This window comes from Scyliorhinus torazame, chromosome 9 (genome assembly GCF_047496885.1).
Source record: "Scyliorhinus torazame isolate Kashiwa2021f chromosome 9, sScyTor2.1, whole genome shotgun sequence".
Lineage (NCBI taxonomy): Eukaryota > Metazoa > Chordata > Chondrichthyes > Carcharhiniformes > Scyliorhinidae > Scyliorhinus > Scyliorhinus torazame.
Window position 1 is genome coordinate 119,452,657 of NC_092715.1, and position 20,691 is coordinate 119,473,347.

Sequence of the window (20,691 nt, forward strand, 5' to 3'; positions counted from 1 at the left end):
GCGCCCCGACCATGCTGCCCGTCTAAACTAAAATCTTCTACACTTCCGGCATCCGTATCCCTCTATTCCCATCCTATTCATGTATTTGACAAGTTGCCCCTGAAATGTCACTATCGTCCCTGCTTCCACCACCTCCGGCAGCGAGTTCCAGGTACCCACTACCCTCTGTAAACAAACTTGCCGCGTACATCTCTTCTAAACCTTTCCCCTCGCACCGTAAACCTATGCCCCCTAGTAATTGACCCCTCTACTCTGGGTAAAAGCCTCTGACTATCCACTCTGTCTATGCCCCTCATAATTTCGCCCCTCAACCTCCATCATTCCAGTGAGAACAAACCGAGTTTATTCAACCTCTCCTCATAACTAATGCCCTCCATACCAGGCAACATCCTGGTAAATCTCTTCTGCACTCTCTCCAAAGCTTCCACATCCTTCTGGTAGTGTGGCGACCAGAATTGAACACTATACTCCAAGTGTGGCCTCACTAAGGTTCTACACAACTGCAACATGACTTGCCAATTTTTAAACTCAATGCCCTGACCAATGAAGGCAAGCATGCCGTATGCCTTCTTGACTACCTTCTCCACCTGTGTTGCCACTTTCAGCGACTTGTGGACCTGTACACCAAGATCTCTCTGACTGTCAATACTCTTGAGGGTTCTACCATTCACTGTATATTCCCTACCTGTATTAGACCTTCCAAAATGCATTACCTCACATTTGTCCAGATTAAACTCCATCTGCCATCTCTCCGCCCAAGTCTCCAAATGATCTAAATCCTGCTGTATCCTCTGACAGTCCTCATCGCTATCCGCAATTCCACCAACTTTGTGCCGTCTGCAAACTTACTAATCAGTAAGAGTAATCACCTCAGGATAATTGGAATAGTAGTCAATAATGACTAAATAGTCATGACCTTTAAAGTAGAATAAGTCCATTCTAACTTTCAGCCATGGATAGGTGATTACTTAATTTTCTTCCAAGCTTTCTTTGCATTGCGCAGATTGATGCATCTGACAAATGCTGCATTCCTGCACATGATTGTCCACATCCTGGTTGATTCCAGGCCAGTACACACATTGTGTTGCTCGTCGCCGACATTTTTCAATTCATTGGTGACCCTCGTGTATCTTTTCGTAGGAAGAAGGGAATAACTATTCTGTCTCCTTTGAGTAGGAATCTGTTAATTACTATGAGATCATCTTTGATACTGCAAAAACTGTAGCAACATCCATTGGGTCATCCTTCTTTCAGGTATTTGATTACCCTTTGGAGTGTCAAGTCCTTCTCTGTTTCTTCTCTTGTGATAACATAGCTTGTTATCAGACGCTGGTAGCATTTCTGCAACAAATGAAGCTTGTGTTTCTACAATGAGTTCCACAATGGACAGGCTGAAAATAGATAAGTCCCCGGGGCCTGATGGGATTTATCCTAGGATTCGCTGGGAAGCCAGGGAAGAGATTGCTGGGCCTTTGGCTTTGATTTATATGTCATCATTGGCTACAGGAATAGTGCCAGAGGACTGGAGGATAGCAAATGTGGTCCCTTCGTTCAAAAAGGGGAGTAGAGACAACCCCGGCAACTATAGACCGGTGAGCCTCACGTCTGTTGTGGGTAAAGTCTTGGAGGGGATTATAAGAGACAAGATTTATAATCATCTAGATAGGAATAATATGATCAGGGATAGTCAGCATGGCTTTGTGAAGGGTAGGTCATGCCTCACAAACCTTATCGAGTTCTTTGAGAAGGTGACTGAACAGGTAGACGAGGGTAGAGCAGTTGATGTGGTGTATATGGATTTCAGTAAAGCGTTTGATGAGGTTCCCCACGGTAGGCTATTGCAGAAAATACGGAGGCTGGGGATTGAGGGTGATTTAGAGATGTGGATCAGAAATTGACTAGCTGAAAGAAGACAGAGGGTGGTGGTTGATGGGAAATGTTCAGAATGGAGTTCAGTTACAAGTGGCGTACCACAAGGATCTGTTCTGGGGCCGTTGCTGTTTGTCATTTTTATCAATGACCTAGAGGAGGGCGCAGAAGGGTGGGTGAGTAAATTTGCAGACGACACTAAAGTCGGTGGTGTTGTCGACAGTGCGGAAGGATGTAGCAGGTTACAGAGGGACATAGATAAGCTGCAGAGCTGGGCTGAGAGGTGGCAAATAGAGTTTAATGTAGAGAAGTGTGAGGTGATTCACTTTGGAAGGAATAACAGGAATGCGGACTATTTGGCTAATGGTAAAGTTCTTGGAAGTGTGGATGAGCAGAGGGATCTAGGTGTCCATGTACATAGATCCCTGAAAGTTGCCACCCAGGTTGATAGGGTTGTGAAGAAGGCCTATGGAGTGTTGGCCTTTATTGGTAGAGGGATTGAGTTCCGGGGTCATGAGGTCATGTTGCAGCTGTACAAAACTCTGGTACGGCCGCATTTGGAGTATTGCGTACAGTTCTGGTCACCGCATTATAGGAAGGATGTGGAAGCTTTGGAGCGGGTGCAGAGGAGATTTACCAGGATGTTGCCTGGTATGGAGGGAAAATCTTATGAGGAAAGGCTGATGGACTTGAGGTTGTTTTCGTTGGAGAGAAGAAGGTTAAGAGGAGACTTAATAGAGGCATACAAAATGATCAGGGGGTTCGATAGGGTGGACAGTGAGCCTTCTCCCACGGATGGAAATGGCTAGCACGAGGGGACATAGCTTTAAACTGAGGGGTAATAGATATAGGACAGAGGTCAGAGGTAGGTTCTTTACGGAAAGAGTGGTGAGGCCGTGGAATGCCCTACCTGCAACAGTAGTGAACTCGCCAACATTGAGGGCATTTAAAAGTTTATTGGATAAGCATATGGATGATAATGGCATAGTGTAGGTTAGATGGCTTTTGTTTCGGTGCAACATCGTGGGCCGAAGGGCCTGTACTGCGCTGTATCGTTCTATGTTCTATGTTCTATGTTCTAATGTGTACCATATCTGAAATCGTGATATTACTATTATTTGTAGCTCTTGATAAGATATCAGCAACAACTAATTCTTGCCCTGGCTCTTTAAGCGTGACTTTTGAATTATTGGTTGTGTGTATCCTTTTAACCAAGTTTAATTTATCACAAGCATCCACCCCAAGTAGCGATGATTTGTCATTTTCTACTATTTCAAAATCTAATGACATACTGATGTCGCCATTCTGAACAATGGGACAGCAGGAACGTCTCGTGGCTATGGTATTTCCATTATGGTCAGTTAATCGACAGGTTGATTTCTTTACTTGAGGTGTGCTGTATGCTTATCTTAAATCCCTTTCCGTTATTAAATTTGCGTGTGCTCCTGTATCTATCTTAAATAGAATTTCAGACCCATTTATATCAAGTAGTACAGTCCACTCTTGAATAATTTTGGTTTGTTATGACAGCCCAGTGCATTAATCCTAGTAATTGCATCAACCATGAAAGTATCTTTCAGTGCATATTGGGAGGAACCATCATTATCAGTTAAGATATTTTTTTCTTTGACTTCACTCTTGTGTACTCTGAATCTTCCTATAGTCGTCATAGGATTTTTAAAATTTATTTGCTGTAAAAGCTATTGCGAAACGCCACTGCTGCAAACTGATTGTATTTGCAACAATTAGAACATTGTTTGCCTTTTGCTGGACAATTTTGTTTACTGTGGGCAGTTTCTGTGCTGCTACACAGCATTAATGGCGTGAGCCACGTTTCCCAACTTCGAGCCTTTTCCTTTTGCCCTGACCTCTGCATATTCAGAGGATGCTTGTTCACTGGCTTTACACATATTAATCACTTTATCCAGCGGAAAAATCGGTCGTCTCGGCATTTGTTGTTTCAAACGTTAGTCAATAATTCCAAATACAATTCGATCACGAAGCATTGAATCAGCAACGGAGGAGAAGTTACACGACTGGGCTCTTAACTTTAAAGCAGTAATAAAATATCTACCGACTCCCCTTTCAGCTGCAGGCCTTTTCTGGACATGTAACGCTTATGGGTCTCATTCACTTACTTTTTGAAACAAGCATCGAATTTCTGTAACCCCATGTTATACTTTTTTTTTATCCTCATCTTCAAATTCAAATGAGTTAAACAAGTTTAAAGCCTGTGTTCTAGCCAAACTAAGAAGAAGCACTATTTTTCTCTGATCGGAAGCATTTTGTAGCACGGAGGCAGATAGGAAAACTTCAAACTGTTGTTTGAAAAATCCCCAATTTTGACATAGTTTACCAGTTGTTCTGAAGTAGTCAAGTTTCTTCAGACCTTCCATCTTACGATCCTTCGTCTGTGCACATTTTTTGATCGTTGTAGCGGCATGATTGTTTTGTGAATTTTCTTAAAGCTATCCTGTCTAATCTAATTGCTTATTATTTTTAGAAATAAACTCCTGGTACCATGTGGTGTTCTTTGTGGTTCTGATCCGAGGATGGTTGGCGTAGTGTTCACAAAGACCGCAACTAGCTTTTATATTAAACAAAGCTAAAGGTTTATTTACACTACTTAATGGGATTCAACACTTACTCTCATATAATAAACAGTTGATAATAAACATACAATCTACCTTCACCTACTACTAACCTCTACACTAATACACTAACTATGATCTGCTCTCACTCACACTATCTTTCCTACAGTCTGTCTTCTAGTCTTCTCCTCAACACTCTCCCAGAAGACTTAGCATCAATGCGTCTAGCTCCTGCTAGTGGTTGATTTGGACATAACATTAACCCTTTTCAGTTCTGTACATTGATCATAATGTCATAGGATGCATCAACACTGTTTAGCTGGCTTCATTGATGGGTTGTTTCACTTTAGATTCTAGCACTCTTCACCTCTGTCGCTTTATATCACATTTTGAAAATACGATTTATTTCAAACGTTTGAGATAAAATCTATATATTGTTTTAAAGTGTGTGAGAGAAAATTAGTCCTTGACTAAAGTTAGTTTCAAAAGGTATGGAGCAGATTTCATGCTTAAAGCAAATCTCTCTGTTTTTCTTCATTTATTTAAATATTTCATCTCTTACCCGTGTTTGAAAGAGAGATAAACAGACGTACAGTGGCCTGAGAAAGGGATGCGGATTAAATAATTAGGTAAAAAATACCTTTCTTAATTAAATGCTTAATATTTCTAAGATGAAGAAGAAAAGGTGTGCTTATGACAAATGACAGGTGTATAATGCAACCAAGAACCAAGCTGATTCTAGAAGATTCAGAAGTGAATTGAAAAATCAAGTAACAAAGAGACTCAAAACCTTAACTCCAGGTCCCGGGTTCAATTCCGGCCTTGGGTGACTGTCTTTGTGGAGTTTGCACTTTCTTCCCATGTCTGCGTGAGTTTCCTCCGGGTGCTCCGGTTTCCTCCCACAGTCCAGGTTAGGTGGATTGGCCATGCTAAATTGTCCCTTACTGTCCAAAAGGTTAGGTGGGGTTACTGGGTCATGGGGATAGGGTGGAGGCGTGCGTTTAAGTAGGGTGGACTTTCCAAGGGAAGGTGCAGGCTTGATGGACCGAATGACCTTCATTGTAAATTCTATTCTATCACTTGGCCCACATTTGTAAAGTCTGCAGATTGTGCATTGAACTTATAAGGGGCGTCACAGTGGTTAGCACTGCTGCATCACCGCTCCAGAGTCCCGGGTTCAATTCCAGCCTCGGGTGACTGTCTGTATGGAATTTCCACTTTCTCCCCGTGTTTACGTGGGTTTCCTCCAGGTGCTCCAGTTTCCTTCTACAGTCCAAAGTTGTGCAGGTTAGGTGGATTGGCCATGCTAAATAGTCCGTTAGTATCCAAAAGGTTAGGTGAGGTTACTGGGTTACAGAGACAGGGTGGAGGTGTGTACTCAGGTAGGGTGCTCTTTCCAAGGGCCGGTGCAGACTCGATGGGCTGAATGATCTCCTTCTGCATTGTAAATTCTCTGATCGTTGATTTGACAGAGGTATTCAAAACCGTGAAGCCTCTGGACAGGGGGGATGGGAGAATCTGCTTCCATTGATAGAAGGATCATGAAGCAGAGGGCACAGATTTAAGGCTTTGGCCAAATAAACAGCGACAACATGACAAAAAGCTTCCACATAGTGACTGGTTAGGATCTGAATGCACAACCTGAGCGAGTGGTGGAGGCTGGTTCAATTGAGGCATTCAGGAGATTGTTATTTGAAAATGAAGAATGTGCAGGGCTAAGGGGAGAAGGCAGGGCAGTGGCACTAGGTAAATTTCTCCTTCAGATAGCTGGCACAGACATGACTGGCCAAATGGTCGTCTCCTCTGCTGCAACTATTCTATGATTTCTCCAACTAAATATTGGAAAGCCAAAAGACCAATATTTTTGGCCACCAACACAGCGTTTGTTCTCTGACCACCGACTCCTTGGTCACCGTCTGAAGCTGAACAGTCCATCCACAATGTGACCATCCTAATTGATTTTGAGCTGAGCGTTTGACCCTACTTTCTCCTTTACTAAGACTGCACATTTTCATCTCTATAACATCAGCCGTTTCCACTCTGCTAGACTTTCATCTGTGTATGTTTTTCTTCCAGACTCAACTATTTTGATTTACTCATAACTGACTTCCCACCCTCCCGTAAACCTGAATTAATGCAAAATTCTTCCGGTATCCAAAATCAAACCAAATCCCATTCAACCATCAACCTTAACTGTGCTCTGACTTGCATTGGCTCCTCGATTGGCAAGCCTCGATCTTAAAATTCTCATTTTTGTTTTCAAATCCCTCCATGGCTTTGTACGTTCCTACCTGTGTAACATCTTAAACATCTCTGGACTCCTCCAATTCTGGCCTCTTGCACTTCCCCCTTATTTTCATTGCTCCGCCATTGGTAGATGAGCGTTCAGCTGATTGGGTCCTAAGTTCTGGAATTTCCTACTTAAACCTTCTGTACCTCCCTCTTTTAAGATTCTCCTTAAACCTTCCCCCTTTGGTCGCCTGCTCCTAATATCTCCATCTGTGCTCGGTGTCAAATTTTTATTAATTCGCAGTCCTGTTGAGCACCTTGGGATGCTCAACATTTTATAAATGTATGTTGTTGCTAATCAGAGGTCAGTTAACTTTTTTAACAAACAATTTTAATGAGGTATTTTTGGCATTACAAACAGCAACAGTATAAAAACAATGTACAAAGAGCAATAAACGTAGTGCAAATACCGACCCCAATCTCTCCAAGACCCGCCTATTTAACCTCCTATTCTACGCTACCCTAGCCCCTCCTCCCCACCCCTCCCTCTGCTGATGATTAATTCTCCGTGAAGAAGTCGATGAATGGTTGCCACCTCCGGGCGAACCCTAACAATGACCCTCGCAAGGCGAACTTAACCTTCTCTAGGCCGAGAAAGCTCGCCATGTCGGTTAACCAGGTCTCCGACTTCGGGGGCTTTGAGTCCCTCCAAGCTAATAATATCTGTCTCCGGGCTACCAGGGAGGCAAAGTCCAGAGCATCTGCCTCTTTCTCCTCCTGGATCTTCCGACACCCCAAAAATTGCCACCTCTGGACTCATTGCCACCCTTGTTTTCAATACTCTGGACATGCATCCGCAAACCCTTGCCAATATCCCCTAAGTTTTGGACATGCTCAGAACATGTGGACATGGTTCGCTGGTCTGCCCGCACATTTTACACACCTGTCCTCTACTCCAAAGAATCTACTCATCCGAGCCACTGTCATGTGGGCCCGATGGACCACCTTGAATTGGATCAAGCTGAGTCTTGCACATGTAGCGGTCTCGTTGACTCTGCTCAACGCGTCCGCCCATAAGCCATCCTCCATCTCACCCCGAAGCTCCTCCTCCCACTTAGGCCTCAGCTCCTCGGTCTGCGTTCCCTCCGCCCCCATGAGTTCTTTGTAGATGTCCGAGACGCTCCCCTTTCCGCCCATCCCCTAGACACTACCCTATCCTGGATCCCCCTTAATGGCAGGAGTGAGAAGGATGAAACCTGCCTGCGCAGAAAGTCCCACACCTGTAAATATCTAAATTCATTCCTCCTTGCCAACCCAAACTTCTCCTCCAGCGCCCTCAAGCGAGGGAAGCTCCCTTCCAGGAACAGGTCCCCCATCCTTTCAATTCCTGCTCTTCGCCATACTCGAAACCCCCCATCCAAGCTCCCCGGAGCAAACCGGTGGTTGTCACATATTGGGGACCAAACCGATGCTCCCCCTGCTCCAACGTGCCTCCTCCACTGACCCCAGATCCTCAAGGCCGCCACCACCATGGGGCTGGTGGAGTATCTCGACGGCGGGAATGGCTGAGGTGCCGTTATCAGCGCCCCCAAGCTGGTGCCCCTACATGAAGCTGCCTCCATCAGCTCCCAAACCGACCCTGCCCCCACCACCCACTTTCTTATCATAGCAATGTTGGCTGCCCCATAATAATTACTGAAATTTGGCAGGGCAAGCACCCCTTCCCCCCCGATTCCTCTCGAGCATCACCGTCTTCACTTGCGGGGACATACCCGCACAGACAAAGCCCAGAATGATTTTGTTAACCCTCTTAAAAAAGGACCGCGGGATGAAAATTGGGAGGCATTGGAAAACAAATAAAAATATTGGTAGGACCGTCATCTTAATCGTCTGCACCCTCCCAGCCAGTGACAGCGGTAGCGCATCCCATCGCCAAAACTTGCCCCTCATCTGCTCAACCAACCGGGACAAGTTCAACTTGTGTAACCGGCCCCAGTCGCATGCCACTTGTATCCCGAAGTACCTAAAACTGTCCCCCACTAATCCAAATGGTAACTCCCCCAGCCGACCCTCCTGTTCCCTTGCCTGGACTACAAACATCTCGCTCTTTGTCATATTCAGTTTATATCCCGTAAACCGGCCAAATTCCCCCAATGTCACCATGATTTCACCCAAGAGGTCAGTTAACTTAACCCAAGACCATCACTAAAGGAATTTGTCCAGGTTACGCCCTTTGTCCAACTATCTTCAGCAACGCTGATAATGATATCTACATGAGGAGTGCCCTGAATCCTTCACTGCAGTGGAGTTGGACAATGTGCTACAAACAAAATCAAGCCTGGCATTGCTGCCATTCTTCCTAAGTTCCTCAAACACCTTGGCCACGTGCCTGCTGTTAGATAGCTCAATTACTCCCGAGCGTTATCTACAAAGGAAGACTGTCTAAACCCTGGCGCATGTCCAAAGACCGTAGCTCTTGTTACCATCTACTTGACTGCAGTGTATTGTGCACCATTATGGTACAACCCATACCAGTCTTTTCAATACCCAGTTCAACATAACAATGCGTAACACCTTGGGTATCATCCAATCAATTCAACTCCCCTGGTTTCCAGTGCTGAGCAGTATGCCAGTCCCTTGCATAAGGAGGGAGATTGCAACAAGAAAGCTCCTCGCAAAGGTTTTTATCAACCCAAGCCTGCTGCTACACAAAGACTGTATTAATCCACATACTGCATGCCTACCATCATGCCAGCCTGTATGGCTAACACCATTGTGCCAAGGAATAACCGCAGAGGCCCTGTGGCAACCAGAATGGAGCCAATAGGCCACCATTAAAAGCCACTTCCTCATCATAATTCCCACAGCCACACCACAGCTTCAGTCTGTCACGCCAACAATGGGCACTCCTCAATCCTTTCCACACTGACCAAGGCCTTTGTGCAGCAAATCAGCACAAGTGGGGCCATGCAGGGTACCTGGAGTGCAACTGTGGTGAATGCCAATCAATGACTCACAATATTGAAGTCTGCCCCTTGACAAAATTCAGTGGGGGGGCTCAGAGAGTTCCATTTAGCCACTGTGGAAGCTATTGTGTGGCTTGTTGATTACTGCACATGCTAAAAGAAGAGGAATGCATGTTTAGAAGTGCTCTGATTACGAAACAACAGGACCTGAATTGTATACAAGATTTGGTTGACAACAGACAATATTTGCATTACTGATACATCTTCAACATAAAAGCCCAACCGTCCTGGCTTGACCTTCTAATGGTGCCGCAACTTCTGGTTGGCGATATGTAAGAGGAGGGTGCAGGTTTGGTGGTTCCCATTCATGTCCTCTCTTCTAGCCTTCTTTCCCCATTTTAAATAAGAACTTCTCTGAAAATTGATCCCTGTAAATTTGGTGGCTGAGAATGCGTCAAACTCAATGGAAGCTGTCTGGTAAAAGGTCAGCATTAAACGTTTCTCCATCGATGGTGGCGAATGAAGGCTTGCGCCCCAAAGGAAGGCAGGGTGGAGGAGATAGTGTCAGCAGATGGTGTGGCCAAAATGGCGGGAGTAAAGCTGTTAGATGATGCTGCTATTGCTGTGGGCAGTAGTCCCAAATAAAGGTCGAAGCCCAGAAAGAAGCAAAATGACAGGAGTATAACATTGGATTGTACAATCGAAATGGCGAAAGAAAACTATTGGATGGTGCTACTACACTTGTCGCAGTAATAATAATCTTTATTAGTGTCACTAGTAGGCTTACATTAGCGCTGCAATGAAGTTACTGTGAAAATAGATATCCTCTTTGAAGTCATGGCTGCTGAATTTGAAAAGCAATTCACCAAACACTTCGAAAGACAAGGTAAAGAGATGATTAAAGACCCTAAAGCAGTCGATGGAGGACACGCTGGCCCCAATAAAGGAGGCTTTGAGCGAGACATCAGCGACAATGTGAAAACATGGAAACAAGTGCTGAAGGGGGTGGAAGAAGCACTGTCAAGACATAGCAACCACCGTGAATCGCTATAAATAGAGGTAACAAGGGTCCATTCTATCAATAAAGGCTTGAAAACTAAAACATGGAAGACTTTGAGAACCGGTGGAGACGGAACAATCTTCGGATTGGTGGCTAGAAGGCCAGAGACCAACAGAATACTTTGGCAAAATGTTTGCGAAGCTGTTGGATGAAGAATAGGAGGTTACCCCTTTCGAGCTAGACAGGGCCCACCGATCACTTCACCCGAAACCACAGGTGAACCAACAACCAAAAGCAGTGATTGTTTGCTTCAGCGGGTATCAGGCTAAGGAACAAGTATTGCAATGGGCGAAGCTGAAATAGGAGGTGAGATGGGAAGACCACGCCATTCGCATCTGTCAAGATGTGATGGCTTTCAAGAAGGTGAAAGCAGCACTCTACCTGGGGATGTTATGAGTGACATACAACTCCAAGGACCTTTTTTTTCGATTCTGCAGAGACCGCAGAAATGTTCGGAAGGGCTGAAAGCCTGGGATTGGATTAAATCTTGCGTCGGGGCTTTGATATTATGGTTCAGTTGGATTGGTTTGGAGGTGATGGGATGTTATGTTATAGTTTCCCCCTTGTATACGGTTTTGATGTTTATTAATATATTTGATTGTCTATTATATTGGGATTATATATAAATGTTTAGGAAAGAACGGGCAGCATGTTGGCGCAGTGGGTTAGCACTGCTGCCTCACGACACCGAGGTCCCAGGTTCGATCCCGGTTCTGGGTCACTGTCTGTGTGAAGTTTGCACATTCTCCCCTGTGTCTGCGTGGGTTTCGCCCCCACAGCCCAAAGATGTGCAGGGTAGATGGATTGGCCACGCTAAATTGCCCCTTAATTGGAAAAAATGAATTGGGTACTCTAAATTTATTTAAAAAAGGAAAGAACTGGGGGGAGCGAATTTGTGTGTTTAAGAATGGGAAAAACAATAAAAAAATTTCAAAAGTAGGGAAGAAGGGCAACATCATGTCCCTTATGTTTGAAACGTTAATGAAGAGGGCTTTAATGGGAGCCACCTCACTAATAAGCTGAGGCTGGCTAGTGAACGGAAGCGTGGTGGGGTGAGTGGCTGCAGTGGGCTGAACTTTCTAAAACAGGATTCGGCCGGCCTAGGTGTGAATGAATGGGGAATAGGAGAAAGGGTGAGGAGAGAGATTTCAAGAGTAAATATGTGAGGGATTTATGGGATAGGGCGATGGGGTCGGGAAAGCTGGCTGATGAGGTAAATGATAAAGGCTGGGCCCACCCGGGTGGAACAGGTTTTGCCAAAGGTTATAAAAATGAAGTGAGGAAATGGAAATATTGGCAACGGTGGGTCAGACATGGGTGAATGGGTGGTGGGGGAGAGGGGGTGTGTGCGAGACCCCCGGTCTGATTGGTGGCATGGAATGTAAGGGGACTGGGAGGTCCGGTGAAGAGGACAAGAGTCCTCTCACGTCTGAAGAGTTTGAAGGCCAACGTGGTGCTGCTGCAGGATACTCATTTGAGGGTGAAGGTTCAGTTGCAGCTCCAAAAAGGGATGGATGAGTCAGGCGTTCCACTCGAGTTTTAATAGCAGGGCCCGAGGGATGGCAATATCGGTAAGCAAAAGGGTTAGGTTCCAAATGGAGCAAGTAATAGTAAAATGTCAGTTGAAAGGAATTCAGGACCGGCATGTTCCTGTGCGGAAGAAGGATAAATACGGCAAATTTCGGGAACCTTGGATAACGAGAGATATTGTAGGCCTCGTCAAAAAGAAAAAGGAGGCATTCGTCAGGGCTAGAAGGCTGAGAACAGACTAAGCCTGTGTGGAATATAAGGAAAGTAGGAAGGAACTTAAGCAAGGAGTCAGGAGAGCTAAAAGGGGTCACGAAAAGTCATTGGCAAACAGAGTTAAGGAAAATCCCAAGGCTTTTTACACGTACATAAAAAGCAAGAGGGTAGCCAGGGAAAGGGTGGGCCCACTGAAGGACGGGCGAGGGAACCTGTGTATGGAGCTAGAGGAAATGGGCGAGGTACTAAATGAATACTTTGCATCAGTATTCACCAAAGAGAAGGAATTGGTGGATGTTGAGTCTGGAGAAGGGTGTGCAGATAGCCTGGGTCACATTGAGATCCAAAAAGACGAGGTGTGGGTGTCTTGAAAAATATTAAGGTAGATAAGTCCCGGGGCAGCACAGTGGCGCAGTGGGTTAGCCATGTTGCCTCACGGCGCCGAGGTCCCAGATTCGATCCCGGCTCTGGGTCACTGTCCGTGTGGGGTTTGCACATTCTCCCCGTGTTTGCGTGGGTTTCACCCCCACAACCCAAAGATGTGCAGGCTAGGTAGATTGGCCATGCTAAATTGCCCCTTAATTGGAAAACATGAATAGGGTACACTAAATTTATAGAAAAAAAAAGATAAGTCCCCAGGGCCTGATGGGAACTACCCCAGAATACTAAAGGAGGCTAGAGAGGAAATTGCTGAGGCCTTGATAGAAATCTTTGGATCCTCACTGTCTTCAGGTGATGTCCCGGAGGACTGGAGAATGGCCAATGTTGTTCCTTTGTTTAAGAAGGGTAGCAAGGATAATCCAGGGAACTACAGGCCGGTGAGCCTTACTTCAGTGGTAGGGAAATTACTGGAGAGAATTCTTTGAGACAGGATCTACTCCCATTGGAAGCAAATCAACGTATTAGCCAGAGGCAGCACGGTTTTGTGAAGGGGAGGTTGTGTCTCACTAACTTGGTAGAGTTTTTCGAGGAGATCACAAAGATGATTGATGCAAGTAGGGCAGTGGATGGTGTCTATATGGACTTCAGTAAGGCCTTTGACAAGGTCCCTCATGGCAGACTGGTACAAAAGGTGAAGTCACACGGGATCAGGGGTGAGCTGGCAAGATGGGTACAGAACTGGCCAGGTCAGAGAAGGCAGAGAGTAGCAATGGAAGGGTGCTTTTCTGATTGGAGGGCTGTGACGAGTGGTGTTCCACAGGGTTCAGTGCTGGGACCTTTGCTGTTTGTAGTATATATAAATGATAATGTAACTGGTCTGATTAGTAAGTTTGCAGACGACACAAAGGTTGGTGGAATTGCAGATAGCGATGAGGACTGTCGGAGGATACAGGAGGATTTAGATTGTTTGGAGACTTGGGCGGAGAGATGGCAGATGGCGTTTAATCCAGACAAATGTGAGGTAATGCATTTTGGAAGGTCTAATGCAGGTAGGGAATATACAGTGAATGGTAGAACCCTCAAGGGTATTGAAAGTCAAAGAGATCTAGGAGTACAGGTCCACAGGTCATTGAAAGGGGCAACACAGGTGGAGAAGGTAGTCAAGAAGGCATACAGCATGCTTGCCTTCATTGGCCGGGGCATTGAGTATAAGAATTGGCAAGTCATGTTGCAGCTGTATAGAACCTTAGTTAGGCCACACTTGGAGTATAGTGTTCAATTCTGGTCGCCACACTACCAGAAGGATGTGGAGGCTTTAGAGAGGGTGCAGAAGAGATTTACCAGAACGTTGCCTGGTATAGAGGGCATTAGCTATGAGGAGCGGCTAAATAAACTTGGTTTGTTCTCACTGGAACGACGGAGGTTGAGGGGCGACCTGATAGAGGTCTACAAAATTATGAGGGGCATAGACAGAGTGGATAGTCAGAGGCTTTTTCCCAGGGTAGAGGGGTCAATTACTAGGGGGCATAGTTTGAAGGTGCGAGGGGCAAGGTTTAGAGGAGATGTACGAGGCAGGTTTTTTTACACAGAGGGTAGTGGGTGCCTGGAACTCGCTGCCGGAGGAGGTGGTGGAAGCAGAGACGATAGTGACGTTTAAGGGACATCTTGTCAAATAGATGAATAGGATGGGAATAGAGGGATACGGAGCCCGGAAGTGCAAAAGATTTTAGTTTAGACGACAGCATGGTTGGCACAGGCTTGGGGGACCGAAAGGCCTGTTCCTGTGCTGTACTTTTGTTTGTTCTTTGTTCTAGATCAAGGGGGCAGATATGTTATAGTCAAAGGTACATAGAACATAGAACAATACAGCGCAGTACAGGCCCTTCGGCCCACGATGTTGCACCGAAACAAAAGCCATCCAACCTACACTATGCCATTATCATCCATATGTTTATCCAATAAACTTTTAAATGCCCTCAATGTTGGCAATGTACATTGGAGGGAAGGTCGGTTGTACTTGTCAATGTATATGCCCCGAAGTAGGATGATGTAGAATGACTGAAAAGGTTGGTGGCAGCCATTCCAAGTCTAGATACACATCAGTTGCTTCCAGGTGGGGATTTAAACATAGTACTGAACCCGAAGTTAGATCGTTTGAAGCAGCGCACATTTACTCTTTGAGTTGGGGTGAAAGTGTTGACAACATTAATGAAGGAGCGGGGGGGGGGGGGGGGGTGTGTAGGTCCCTGGCGGTTTTTACACCCGGAGGGAAGGGCCTTCTCTAGTATACAATGTATCTTCAAGGATCAACTTTTTTCATTGTAGGGACGGTGCTACTGCCAGATGTGAGAAAAGTGAATTATTCCGTCATCGTTATTTTGGACCATGTCCCACACTTGGTGGAAGTAGTCTTGGAAAAGGGGCCGATTCAAAAACTGGCGGGGTGGATGGATGTCGGATTGTTTGCGGATTCGGGCTTTTGTGGAAGGATGAGTGAGGTTATTAATGAATATATTATGCATAACAATAATGTGGAGGTCTCGCCCTCAATGGTTTGGGAAGCTCTAAAGGCAGGGGAGGCGGAAACGATCTCATACAAGGCACAGATGGATAGGGAAGTGAGGGCGGAACACCAACAGCTAGTGGACACATTTTGGAGGTGGCTGGGAAGTATGAGAAGAAACCCACACCGGAGTTGATCAGGAAGGAGCTTCAAATGAAGTTTGATTTACTATCGACCAGGAAAGAGGTATGACAATTAAGACTGGCTACAGGAACGGTGTATGAATATGGGGTCAAGGCTCGGCAGGTGTTGGCAGGCCAACAAGGGCGTCAGGCAGCCTCAAGAGGGATTATACAAGTCCAGGATGAAATGGGGAGGTTGTTGTCAGCACCGGAACAGATGAATACGGTGTTCTAGGAGTTCTATAGGAATATGTATAGATCAGAGTCCCTGGGGGATGAGTGGGATATGCAAAAGGTCTTTGAGGAATTTAAATTTACAATACTGGATGAAAAAGATAAGGCCAGACTGGAGGGGCCCAAAGGGGTGGAGGAAATACAGGCTGCTACGGGGAAGATGAAGATGAGGAAGGCGGCAGGGCCGGATGGATTCTAGGTGGAGTTCTACAAGAAACTTATGGATAAGATGGCCCCACTGCCGGTAATGATGTTTAAAGATGCAGTGAAATATGTCCCTCTATACCCATCTTACCCATATAACTGTCTAAATGCTTTTTAAAAGACAATTGTACCCGCCTCTACTATTGCCTCTGGCAGCTCGTTCCAGACACTCACCACCCTCTGTGGAAAAATTGCTCATCTGGACCCTTTTGTATCTCTCCCCTCTCACCTTAAACCTATGCCCTCTACCTTTGGGAGAAGATGTTGACTATCTACCTCATCTATGCACCTCATTATTTTTTATACCTCTATAAGATCACCCCTAAGCCTCCTACGCTCCAGGGAAAAAAAGTCCCAGTCTATTCAGTCTCTCCTTATAACTCAAACATCTCGTCCCGGTAGCATCCTCACTTTGTTCGCCTGTAAACTCGCCCTCGGATCTGCATACAATAATTTAACCCATGCTGCGAATTTAGGCCCAATTCCAAACTGTTCCAACACTGCAAACTAATACTTCCATTCGACTCTATCAAACGCCTTCTCTGTATCTAATGCCACTATCACCCCCTGCTCCTTCCCCCTCTGCCGGAGTCAAAACCAGTATAACACGGTGTGGGCAGCACGGTACCATAGTGGTTAGCATTATGGCTTCACAGCGCCAGGATCCAAGGTTCGATTCCCAGCTTGTGTCACTGTCTGTGTGGAGCCTCCACGTTCTTCCCGTGTCTGCGTGGGTTTCCCCCAAGCGCTCCGGTTTCCTCCTCCAACTCCCAAAAGACGTGCTTGTTAGGTGAATTGGACATTCTGAATTCTCCCTCTGTGTACCAGAACAGGCGACGGAATGTGGCAACTAGGGACTTTTCACAGTAACTTCATTGCAGTATTAATGTATGCATACGTGTGACTATTATTATTATTAACAGGCATTCATTCAAAGCTAACCATCTCTCCTTTACAAGTCCCATCTGGTCTTCCCCCACTATCCGTGGCACGCACTTCTCTAATCTAAGAGCAAAACACCTTCGCCAACATCTTTTTTTTTATATAAATGTTTTATTGAAAATTTTTTCCCAAACAACAATTTTTCCCCTCTTACAAAGCAAACGCAACAATAACAATACAGAAATTTTAAACAATACACAAGTAACAAAACCCCTTTATCTTTGACCTAAACTAAACCCCCCCCCTCCCCCTGGGTTGCTGCTGCTGGTCATCTGTCTTCCCTCTAACGTTCCCCTAGGTAGTCGAGAAATGGCTGCCACCGCCTGGTGAACCCTTGAGCCGATCCTCTCAGGGCAAACTTTATCTGCTCCAGTTTAATGAACCCCGCCATATCATTTACCCAGGCCTCCAGTCCGGGGGGTTTCTCCTCCTTCCACATGAGTAGGATCCTGCGCCGGCTACTAGGGACGCAAAGGCCACAACGTCGGCCTCTTTCGCCTCCTGCACTCCCGGCTCTTCCGCAACTCCAAATAGAGCTAACCCCCAGCCTGGTTTGACCCGGGCCTTCACCACCCGCGAAATCACTCCCGTCACTCCCTTCCAATACCCTTCCAGTGCCGGGCATGCCCAAAACATATGTGCGTGTTTTGCCGGGCTCCCGCCACACCTCCCACATTTGTCCTCCACTCCAAAGAACCTGCTCAATCTTGCTCCCGTTATGTGTGCTCTATGTAGCACCTTAAATTGAATCAGGCTAAGCCTGGCGCATGAGGAAGAGGAATTTACCCTGCTTAGGGCATCAGCCCACATACCCTCCTCTATCTCCTCCCCTAGTTCTTCTTCCCACTTTCCTTTTAGTTCGCCCACCGACTCCTCCCCCTCTTCCCTCATCTCTCTGTAAATCTCTGACACCTTGCCCTCTCCGACCCACACCCCTGAAAGCACCCTGTCCTGTATCCCCTGTGTCGGGAGCAACGGAAATTCCCTCACCTGTTGTCTAGTAAATGCCCTCACCTGCATATATCTCAAGAAATTTCCCCGGGGCAACTTATACTTTTCCTCCAATGCTCCCAAGCTCGCAAAAGTCCCATCTATAAATAAATCTCCCACCCTCCTAATTCCCAACTGGAACCAGCTCTGAAATCCTCCATCCATTCTTCCTGGGGCGAACCTATGGTTGTTCCTGATTGGGGACCCCACCAGGGCTCCCCGCACCCCTCTCTGTCGCCTCCACTGTCCCCAGATATTCAATGTTGCCGCCACCATCGGGTTTGTGGTAAACTTTTTAGGTGAGATCGGTAGCGGCGCCGTCACCAGCGCCTCTAAACTCGTCCCTTTACAGGACTTTCTCTCCAGTCTTTCCCACGCCGCTCCCTCACCCTCCATCATCCATTTACGTATCATTGCCACATTGGCGGCCCAATAGTAATCGCCCAAGTTCGGTAGTGCCAATCCTCCTCTGTCCCTACTACGCTGAAGGAACCCCCTCCTTACTCTCGGAACTTTCCCTGCCCACACGAAGCTCGTGATGCTCCTGTCTATTTTATTAAAAAAGGTCTTAGTGATTAGTATAGGGAGACATTGAAATACAAATAAGAACCTCGGGAGGACCATCATCTTAATTGCTTGCACCCTGCCCGCCAGCGATAGAGGCTGCATTTCCCACCTCTTGAAGTCCTCCTCCATTTGTTCTACCAACCGTGTCAGATTAAGTCTGTGCAAGGTTCCCCAGCTCCTAGCGATCTGAATCCCCAGGTATCGGAAGTTTCTTTCCACTTTCCTTAGAGGCAAGCCTTCTATCTCTCTACTCTGGTCCCCTGGATGTATCACAAATAATTCACTCTTCCCCATGTTTAGCCTATACCCCGAGAAATCCCCGAACCCCCTCAAAATTCGCATAACCTCTATCATTCCCCCCGCTGGGTCCGACACGTATAACAATAGGTCATCCGCATATAACGAGACTCGGTGTTCTTCTCCCCCTCTAATCACCCCTCTCCATTTCCTGGAGTCTCTCAACGCCATGGCCAGAGGTTCAATTGCCAACGCGAACAACAATGGAGACAGCGGGCATCCCTGTCTTGTTCCCCTATATAGTCGGAAATACTCCGATCTATGTCGACCTGTAACTACGCTTGCCGTTGGAGCCCCATAAAGAAGTCTAACCCAGCTAATAAACCCGTTCCCAAACCTCCTTAACACTTCCCATAAATACTCCCACTCCACCCTATCAAATGCCTTCTCTGCGTCCATTGCCGCCACTATCTCTGCCTCCCCCTCCACTGGGGGCATCATTATCACCCCTAATAGTCGTCGCACGTTAACATTCAGTTGTCTCCCTTTTACGAACCCTGTCTGGTCTTCGTGCACCACCCCCGGGGCACAGTCCTCTATCCTCGATGCCAGTACCTTTGCCAGCAATTTGGCGTCCACGTTCAACAATGAAATGGGTCTATAGGACCCGCACTGCAACGGATCTTTATCCCTCTTCAAAATTAACGATATCGTCGCCTCCGACATCGTCGGGGGTAGAGTCCCCCCTTTCCTGGCCTCATTGAACGTCCTCACCATCAACGGGGCCAACAAGTCCACATATTTTCTGTAATACTCCACCGGGAACCCGTCTGGTCCTGGGGCCTTCCCTGCTTGCATGCTTCCCAGTCCCTTAATAACCTCGTCCACCCCAATCGGTGCCCCCAGGCCTACCACCCCCCGCTCCTCCACTTTCGGGAACCTCAATTGGTCCAGGAACTGCCGCATCCCCTCCTCTCCCTCTGGGGGTTGAGACCTATACAGTTCCTCATAGAAGGTCTTGAACACCTCATTTATCTTTCCTGCCCTTCGCACCGTGTCTCCCCTTTCGTCTCTAATTCCTCCTATCTCCCTCGCTGCTGCCCTCTTTCGCAATTGATGAGCCAACGGGCGACTCGCCTTTTCCCCATATTCATACCTCCTCCCCTGTGCCTTCCTCCACAGTACCTCCGCCGTTCTGGTGGTCAGAAGGTCAAATTCCGTCTGGAGTCGTCTCCTCTCCCTGTACAATTCCTCCTCCGGGGTCTCTGCAAATTCCCTATCCACCCTTAAAATCTCCCCCAGTAATCTTTCCCTTTCCTTGGCCTCTGTTTTCCTTTTGTGGGCCCCAATGGAGATCAGCTCTCCTCTGACCACCGCTTTTAGTGCTTCCAATACCACTCCCACAGGGACCTCGCCGTCGTCATTGACCTCCAGATATCTCTCAATACACCCCCGCACTCTTGCACACACTCCCTCATCCGCCATCAGTCCCACATCTAATCGCCAGAGTGTTCTCTGCTCCCTTTCCTCTCCTAATTCCAGGTCCACCCAATGTGGGGCATGATCCGAAACCGCTATGGCTGAGCACTCAGCTTCTTCCACCCTAGAGATCAACGACCTTCCCAAAACAAAAAAATCTATCCGGGAGTACACTTTATGGACATGGGAGAAGAAGGAAAACTCCCTAGCCCTAGGTCTAAGAAATCGCCATGGATCCACTCCCCCCATTTGGTCCATAAACCCCTTAAGTACCTTGGCCGCTGCCGGCCTTCTTCCGGTCCTTGAGCTGGATCTATCTAGCCCCGGGTCCAGCACCGTATTAAAGTCCCCTCCTAAAATCAAGTTTCCTACCTCCAGGTCCGGTATACGCCCCAGCATCCGTCTCATAAATCCCGCAGTCCCAGTTTGGGGCATACACGTTAACCAACACGACCTCCATTCCCTCCAGCCTGCCACTCACCATTACATGTCTACCTCCGCTATCTGCTACGAT

General features: G+C 46.7%; 1 protein-coding gene across 12 annotated transcripts in view; it reads left to right on the forward strand.

Moving 5' to 3' along the window:
• srp19 (signal recognition particle 19) overlaps positions 1 to 20,691 on the forward strand; it is a 418,259-nt gene that overhangs the window by 100,074 nt on the left and 297,494 nt on the right. The gene's annotated exons all lie outside the window — the stretch shown is intronic.